The sequence below is a fragment of the Ursus arctos genome, unplaced genomic scaffold, assembly GCF_023065955.2.
Source record: "Ursus arctos isolate Adak ecotype North America unplaced genomic scaffold, UrsArc2.0 scaffold_285, whole genome shotgun sequence".
Lineage (NCBI taxonomy): Eukaryota > Metazoa > Chordata > Mammalia > Carnivora > Ursidae > Ursus > Ursus arctos.
This window is the reverse complement of record NW_026622969.1, coordinates 1-8,288: the sequence shown is the minus strand read 5'-3', so window position 1 is coordinate 8,288 and position 8,288 is coordinate 1. Positions and strand designations below refer to the sequence as shown.

At 44.0% G+C, this 8,288-nt stretch overlaps 1 long non-coding RNA gene across 1 annotated transcript; it reads left to right on the top strand.

The window, feature by feature from the left end:
- Nucleotides 1-1,446: 1,446 nt before the first annotated feature.
- On the top strand, nucleotides 1,447-7,130 carry LOC130541990 (uncharacterized). Its single transcript, XR_008956172.1, has 3 exons — nucleotides 1,447-1,486; nucleotides 3,275-3,352; nucleotides 7,023-7,130. It is a non-coding gene; the product is annotated as an uncharacterized LOC130541990 (long non-coding RNA).
- Nucleotides 7,131-8,288: the final 1,158 nt, after the last annotated feature.

The following is an 8,288-nucleotide window of genomic DNA, read 5'->3' as shown; positions in this document are numbered from 1 at the left end:
TTTGTGTATCACTGGAATAGCACTTTTAATTTTCTTCAAGGCTCCCCGCCCCCCTAACTTTGCTAACTGTTTGGCACAAGAGACTGAGTTTTCAGCCTCTCTTGGCTTTTGACATGTCTTCCTCATGAAGTTTAATCACTTCTAGTGTTTTATTTAAAGTGAGAAATGTGCAATTCTTAATTTCACTTGAGCATCATGAGGCCGTCGTAGGTTTATTAAGTAACCTAATTTTAATATGGTTCTGAATCAGGAAATGGGGAGGCCCGATGGGAGGGAGAGAGATGGAGGAATGGCTGGTTGGTGGAGCAATCAAAATGCATTTTTTAATTAAGTTTGCCATCTTGCATGGGCAGGGTTTGTGGTGCACCAGGACAGTTACAACAGCAGTATGAGGCATCACTGATCACACATCACCAGAACGAATTAAGAGCAATGAACAAGTTTGACATATTCTGAGAATTAACACAATGTGACACAGAGACATGAAGTGAGCACATATTGGAAAAAATGGTGTTGAGACACTTGCAGAATGCTGGGTTGCCACAAAACTTCAGTTTGTAAAAATGTAATATTTGTGAAGTACAATAAAGCAAGGTGCAGTAAAATAAGATATGCCTGTACCACTACCCTTGATTAGCTGCAGATACGTTTCATAGGCGTTCCTGACCCTCCCATAAATAAGCTGCATGTTTACTACCCACAAGGGCATGGATGGCACATGACATTCTCCCTGTCCATTAGGGCTCTCCACTCCACCTCCCCTCAGCTGGAGAGTAGATGGAGGTGCCATTCTCTGGCCTGAATTTTCTGAGCTATCAGACTCTGTCACAGTAATTTCCTGACTTTGAGATGGCAAGTTTGTCCACAAGGATTATGGGGAACTCTCCCAGGGCAACCAGATATGGAGAAGTGAAGGAGGCATGATTGTGATGTAGTTGCAACAAAGTAGACACTCCCTTGATGGACTCTAGAATTGACAAGTCCTCTCAGGGTCCTGAAGTGGGATGAGAGGCGTAGAACCTGGTAACTACGCATCATTCAGTCTTTGAATGCAAGTTGCACCTGGAAGAATTAGTGGGCTTGGATGAACCCATATCATAACCCATAACAAGGGTTAGTCTCATAGCATGATTCAGGGGAGACCTGTTGGCTGGTTAAACTCAGCTGCTGGAGAAGGCATGGTTCAGTCCTAGAGTGGGGCATTATGGCAGGGCACCACTACATCCATTACAGTCCACCTTGTGCCCAACCTCAGATCCCCAAGCTTCATACAATGAGTCTTGGGAGCAATTCCTCCTGGCTGTGTTTTAGCTTCTTTTCCAGATGGAAACTTGAAAGAGGTCATTTATTGGGATGAAATGCAGATCCTGCTGCTGAAGTTCGGCTCAAGAAGGTAACCAATGGTAATTGTTCTCTGTCTCCACCACCCATTTTAGATTTGCCTCAACTGTGATGAGCACCTGGGCAAGTTGAGGTGCCTTCCCAGGTGGGCTTACCCAGATTCTCATACTTGAGTGTGAACCCAGTCACCGTGTCTTTCTCGGAACTATATTGTTAGATCTATCCACTTACCACCCAAATTAGACAAAGAAGGCATATCAATGGATACCATTCATGTCAGCCAAAAAAATTTCTCTGCTCTATCCTTTTTTTTTTTTTTTAGATTTTATTTATTTGACACAGAGAGAGACAGCCAGGGAGAATGGGAACACAAGCAGGGGGAGTGGGAGGGGAAGAAGCAGGCTCCGAGCAGAGCGGGGAGCCCAGTGCGGGTCTCGATCCCAGGACCCTGCTGAAGGTAGATGTTTAACGACTGAGCCACCCAGGCACCCTCTACTCTATCCTGATGATCAGGCTCAACCGTTCCTGCCAATTTGGTGGTTTCTCTCTTGGTCTGTTGTTCTGTTGTCATAAAGGGTGTCAAGTGATTCAGTGGAGCTGAAACTAAAGTTTATTGGAACTCTTGCTGTGTCTTCTCATGTATGCACTCATGTACAGGAATCTTCACCTCCAACCCATACCCTCAGAGTTGTAGGGAATGAGCACACATATTCCCCAAATGGATCACCAGTTGTGATGAGTAGAGGGACTTCTTCTACATGTGCCCTGTGGTACCAGGAGCCATATAATTTTTTCAGTGCAGGGCATATCACCATTAATTAATTATGCCTTAGGGTGAATATGCATTCTCAAATATGGCTCCCCAAGCAGAAGGTGTGTCTTGGGTTGGTATCTCTGCTGCAATTTCAACTGACTTGGTATTTATATCTTCAAGTCTGTCATTGAATGTGGGATTGCTTGGGATCAGCATGTCACTCTCTGCAGATGAGGTTAACCCTTAAATTGCTGACAGCTTGAAGTTGACCATTGAGCCCTCACAATAGCAGGGGCAAAAAGCATTTCTTTGAAGGGGGATCTGAGTTACCTATGCTGACATACCTATGCTGACATAGGTACCAACTGGGGTGGGTGAGACACAATCACTGTAATACATTAATTGAGGCAAGAAACTAAAGGTTCAACTGATCCTTACTAAAACTCTTGACCAAAGGGCCTGTTTATTTCATGATTTCTACACAGCCCCTGAGAACCTAACCCTGTGTTCTTTTGGGATGCATTAGTAAAAACTGGCTCATAACTCATGAGATTTCTCCTTGACAGGCTACCAGATGTCAGAATTTCCCTTCTGTCAGATCAATTTGCAGAGAGGGCCTCCTTATATGCGTCCATTGTGTAAAATGATTTGATATCTCCACTCCATATTATTCTCCTGTGCAAAATTCCTTGATAGCACATTCTTTTATAATTTTAAACATTACTTTGCAAGTCTTTTACAAGATGTTTTTAGGGAAAGGAATAAAGATCAACCATAGGGGAAGGAAACTTGACTTAGAGAGAAATGACACTTGCCTCTCTAATGTATGTTCCCTGCAGACCCTTGCCCTGTGTTGGTCCAATCCCCAACCTCCCCATCATCTTGCCTAACCATCACACCTTTCAGGAAACACTGAGAATCCTTCAGTCTCTGTAGGGAACACACACAGAGGGCAGAGAGGCAAGTGCTAGTCTTCTTTTCTTTTCTTTTCTAAAGTTCTTTTCTGCCTTCAAGACACAGGGAAGATCAGTTTTGTAAATTGGATTAAAATGCAGAGAAAGAAACTGCATTCCCTAGAGTATAAATCATCTTATACTTACATTAATATTTTGCATTTATTACCATATTTTGGAATTAACCCTATTCTTTTTGTATTGTTTTCATTCTATTCTATTTTAGACTTTCCTACAAGTCACTGAGAAGAAAATATGATTATTTCCCTGGTTCCACTGAAGTGTCACCTTATATATTCTGCTGGTAAGTTTATCATTACACATAGAATCATAGCTGCATAATATGAAACTTTTCTCTTGGTAAATAAATGCTGGCTGACCCAAATCAGTTGGGTATGGTGTATGTGTGTGTGTGTGTGTGTGTGTGTGTGTGTGTGTATTTATTTTGCCACTTCAGTCAATAACCTGCCAACTGATGATATATATCTTTGTGTTGGGTTTTATGCATGGATTGTTATAAAAAAAATAGTGGATTAAAAACAAGACATTTTGAAACCTACAGCAATGGATTTGACTGCTTCCTCTGTGACCATGGAGATCAAGCTCCCTGGACCCACAGTAGCTAGATGCAGCCCCTGTCAACAGAAGATGGGTGATATTGGGAGCAGAGGGTGAGATGGAGTCTGGTGGTTTGTGTCTCACTTTCCCACCTGCCTCTGTCACTGTGGTAATAGTTGCTGTACCACAGAGCACAGTAATACTGGGCCTCATCCTTTGTCTGGGCCCCAGTGATGGTGAGGGCAGCCTTCTGTCCCACAGGGAGCCAGAGAATTGGGCAGGTAACCTTGGGTTTAGGTTGCTGGTGCTACTTATCAGACCCTGGGGTACCTGGTAGGGCTTCTGTTGGACCCAGCTGACATAGTTACTGGTGGTGACGGCCCCAGTACTGGAACCACAGGTGATTGTGACTGTTCCTCAGGAATTGTGGACAGTGAAGTTTCCTGAGTCACCACAACCTGGGAAGTGGCTCCTGAAAACAGGGGAGAGACCAAAGGTCTGGAGGAAGGACTAGGGCATGAAGTTGCAGTGCGGCCTTTCCCACCCCCAATTCCCCAAATCCCCCTAACCTATGCAGTGAGTTAGAAGTGTGAGCAGGAGAAGAAGCCAGACCATGGTGGAGATGCTCCAGTGCTGAGTTTCTCAACACCCCTCAGCTGAGTCAGCCTGCAAAGCTCCCATGATAACTGCTACCACCTGCGGGGGTGGGGCTCTCATGCAGACGTGCTTCCCTCCCAGGAGTCCTCAGCAACAACATGGCCAGGTCACAGCTACTGAGCTGTTGCATGTCAGTGAGACTGTTGGCCTGGAAGACCCATGACCAGCCCTCCTCTCCCACATCTGCCTCCCAACCCCCAATTCGTGTCCTTTGTTGTTGGAAAGATGCACTCCTACAGGTGTTCCCTTTTTCTCCCCCTCTAAATTCTCAGGTCTACCCTTTGTAGTTCTCTGAGAAGGTGACTTTCAGTGCCTGGGGTCTCCATATAGGAACCCGGTGAAAAAATCTGGGGATGTGGTGGCTTAAATGTACCACTGCCTTTCTTTCTTCTTCAGTCCACTTCACACAGCAGCCATGCCTGATGAGTGGGAGAGCCAGGATTTTGGGTGCTGCCGGTGTCTCAGCTTAGGTCCCCCTTAAACCTAGCTACTCTTGTGTATATCTAGACACATAATGTGTCAACTGTCCCATAGAAGTCTCTTCCAGAGCTCAGGAACATTCCAGAAATTACGTTTGAATATTTTATAGTTTCCTATTGCTCCAGGTCTGTAATAGATGACATGGTAATGATCTTATTAGTGCTTGTCAAGTATTCCACCTGATGTTTTTATTATTCTCTTTTTCTCATGACAGATAGCTCTACTAACCCAGAGTCATATGGCTCCAATGGCTGAAGTGTTTGCCTCATACAGAGTGTGGAGAACACTCATTTGTCTCTGATTTTTTAAACCTAGTCTCTTTCTTGGTCACCTGAAAATAGGTCACAGCAATTTCTCCAATTGTGGAATATGTGCTTCCAGAACCAGAATAAGCCTAGTGAAGTGTTGTGATTCCTTTTTGAGGATGAAAATTGTGAGATGTAATACTTTATTTTATATTTTAGAAGTATCCAGCAATGTTCTAGACTAGGGAATCCCTAGGAGACTGGTGGACTCACTGGTGTGATGGGCCCCTGATTCTTTATAGGATGGGTCCCCCATCCTCAGGAACTTTGAGGTCTTACCAAAGACTTTGATGTACTTCCACCTCTTTCTCGTCTTGTTCAAATAAATCAATGTCAGCAATCTAATGCATCATTGTGAGGATCTGTACAACATGTGAATGGTCCAGTTTCTTCTATGAAGAAGAGTAAAAAGAGCTTTGGGGGAACAATTTAAATGTACTATTGTCCACTCTATGTGAGTGTGAACAGCATCTGATACTCTGTATGCCAACTGATAGTTATGGAAAAGTGTGCATTCACCAGATCTATGACTCTCTACTATTTAACTGAAATAGTGTTAATTAATGTGCTCTAGAAACTATACCACATCAGGCAGAACAGCTTCGATTGGGATACTGCTCGTCTGAGGTTATAATTGTCCACCTTCATCTGGCAGGATCCATGTGCTTTGGTGGTTGTTGTTGGCAGTTTTTGTTTAGAAGCCAGATTGATGAATGGATTGCCGGCCTGTTGGGGACTGATACCAATGCATCATTAAGGGTAACCCTAATCTCTGCTATTTTCCCACAATAATAATATTTTGTAAATTTCTATCTTGAAGAATATGGAACAAGACATGGTTCCAGAGGCTTTCTGTTGCCTTCTCAGGTACCCATAGTCTTACTTCTTGGCCTACTTCACCAGGCCAATAAGTAAGTATGGAGATTCTCCTGGCAGTTAAGGGAGTATGTCCCCTGGGTGATTCTATGGACCCAATAGATCTGCTGTAAGCTGAACCTCTAGCAGATGGGATATCCAGTTATCCCCACTGTAATGGAGTGCGTGGTGATGCTCTTGGTTCATGAGTAGGAATGTCACTTGAACCATGTATTCAATAATACTCAAAATATCTGGATAGTTCCTCTTCTCCGAGGTATGGTCCATTAAATGACCCAGAGGTCACTTTGGAGCAGCAGTGGGGGAATCATTAGCAAGTCTGTTGACCAAGTGGTGACTTCCTCACAGAGTTTAAGGCCTAAATTTCAGTTAAAAGCTTCAAGGTGGGCACCTGGATGACTCAGTTGGTTAAGTGGCTGCCTTTGGCTCAGGTCATGATCCCAGGGTCCTGGGATGGATCCCAGCATTGGGCTCACAGCTCAGCAGGGAGTCTGCTTCTCCCTCTCCCTCTGCCTGCCACTCCCCCTGCATGTGTGCTCTCTCTCTCTCATAAAAATAAATAAATAAATAAATAAATAAATAAATAAATAAATAAATAAATAAGATCTTTAAAAAAAAAAGCTTAGGGGCACCTGGATGGCTCAATTCATTAAGCATCTGCCTTCGGCTCAGGTCATGATCCTGGAGTCCTTGGATCAAGTCCCGAGTAGGGCTCCTTGCTCAGCGGGGACTCTGCATCTTCATCTCACCTCTCATACTCTTTCTCTCTCTCTCAAATAAATTAATAAATAAATCTAAAAGTAAAATAAAATAAAATAAATGAAAAATTTAAAAAATCTTCAAGTCATGGAAAATGGCTTGAATCAATAATCTGGGCAATAAAACATATTATTTTATTGGGGTGGCTACACCTTGTCCCTTGTACATCCATTCTTTATCTTTCAGTTGCATAGACTGACAGCATCCTCAGTGGCTACTATCTGCCCTGTAACCTGGAACGCTGCATTCTCTGTGTTAGTCCTCTCTGACTGCTGCTCTTTGCCATAATTTTATCCACCCTCTTCTAATTAGAACATTTTTCTGCCCTCTAATTTTTAGCAAACATAAGATTCCTGTTGCTATCAGAGGGAACAACTCAGTAATGGATTCCTACTATGAGCCCTGGTCAAGCAAGGACTACATGAGTGAGCAACGAGGTCAATGGGAACAGAGGAACCAAGGATGCTGTTTATACTATGAGCACGTCTGTGAAAGGCTCAACATCCTCAAAACTAAAAACCCGTCAGGGAGCAGGTGAGTCGCAACTAGCAAACCTGTCCATGTATTCACTCTCATGATTCCAGAAGTGCCTGAGAAAATATTTTGCAATGCACGCAACATGTGCTGTGGACCAAGACCAGGTAGGGCATGCAGAGACAGGGTTGTCACAGACAGGTACCGATTACCAAAATATCTCAGAAGGTGAAAACTCTCAAAGCAGGATGAGGAGGGGAACAGTGAGTCAGCCAACGGGAGGCACATGGGTCCAGGGGAGATGAGCCATGAGGGTTTGTCTCACTACCCCTGCGGTCACACTGTGGGTAGGTGAAACTGCTCCCACTGCCATGGTGTGTTGAACATTTGGAGTCCTTATCATCTTCTTCCTGGATATTCTGGATGTTCAGGTATCAGACTAGGTCAGAGCTGGACCTGAGAAGCATGGATTATGGAGGGAAAGTCCTAGAAATGACATAGTGGAGGAGAGAGAGGAGGGAAGGGCAGGGGGGCTTCTGTCTGGACAGGAGGCATCTGTCCCTGGGATACATGGACTGGGGTTGTTCTGTAATCCACAGACTTCAGTTCTTTCTGTCAGTTTTTTCTTCAGCTCTTCCCTCTTAGGCCATTCTCCATGAATTAGAAATGCAGAATCTCAGGCCTTTCTCCAGACTCCAAGGAATCCAAACCCAAATTTTATAAGATTCCAGATGGTTCATATTGATGAGGTTGTGGGATATTCGTGAGGTTCAGCGGGGTGGAGTCCAGGGCCCACAACCAAGAAAGAATTCTTGAGATTCTTTTGGTGCAAAATGATGGTTTATTAAAGCACAGGGACAGGACCCGGGGGCAGAAAGAGCTGCTGCCACGGGTTGTGAGGGGTGGCTGATTATCTACTATGGGGTTGGTAAGGAGGTAAGGAAAAAGGGAGGTTTCAAGAAAATACTTTCATATGTTAAAGACGACTCACAGGATACCGGAGGCCTTGCTCTTGTCAAGTTAAAGTTGTTTACCCCTCTAGTAAGGCGTTAACATGAAGATAGTTGGGAACTTCCTGAATTCCTGGAAGTGTCTGTCTATGGCCTGCAGGTTATAAAGACATTTAATTGT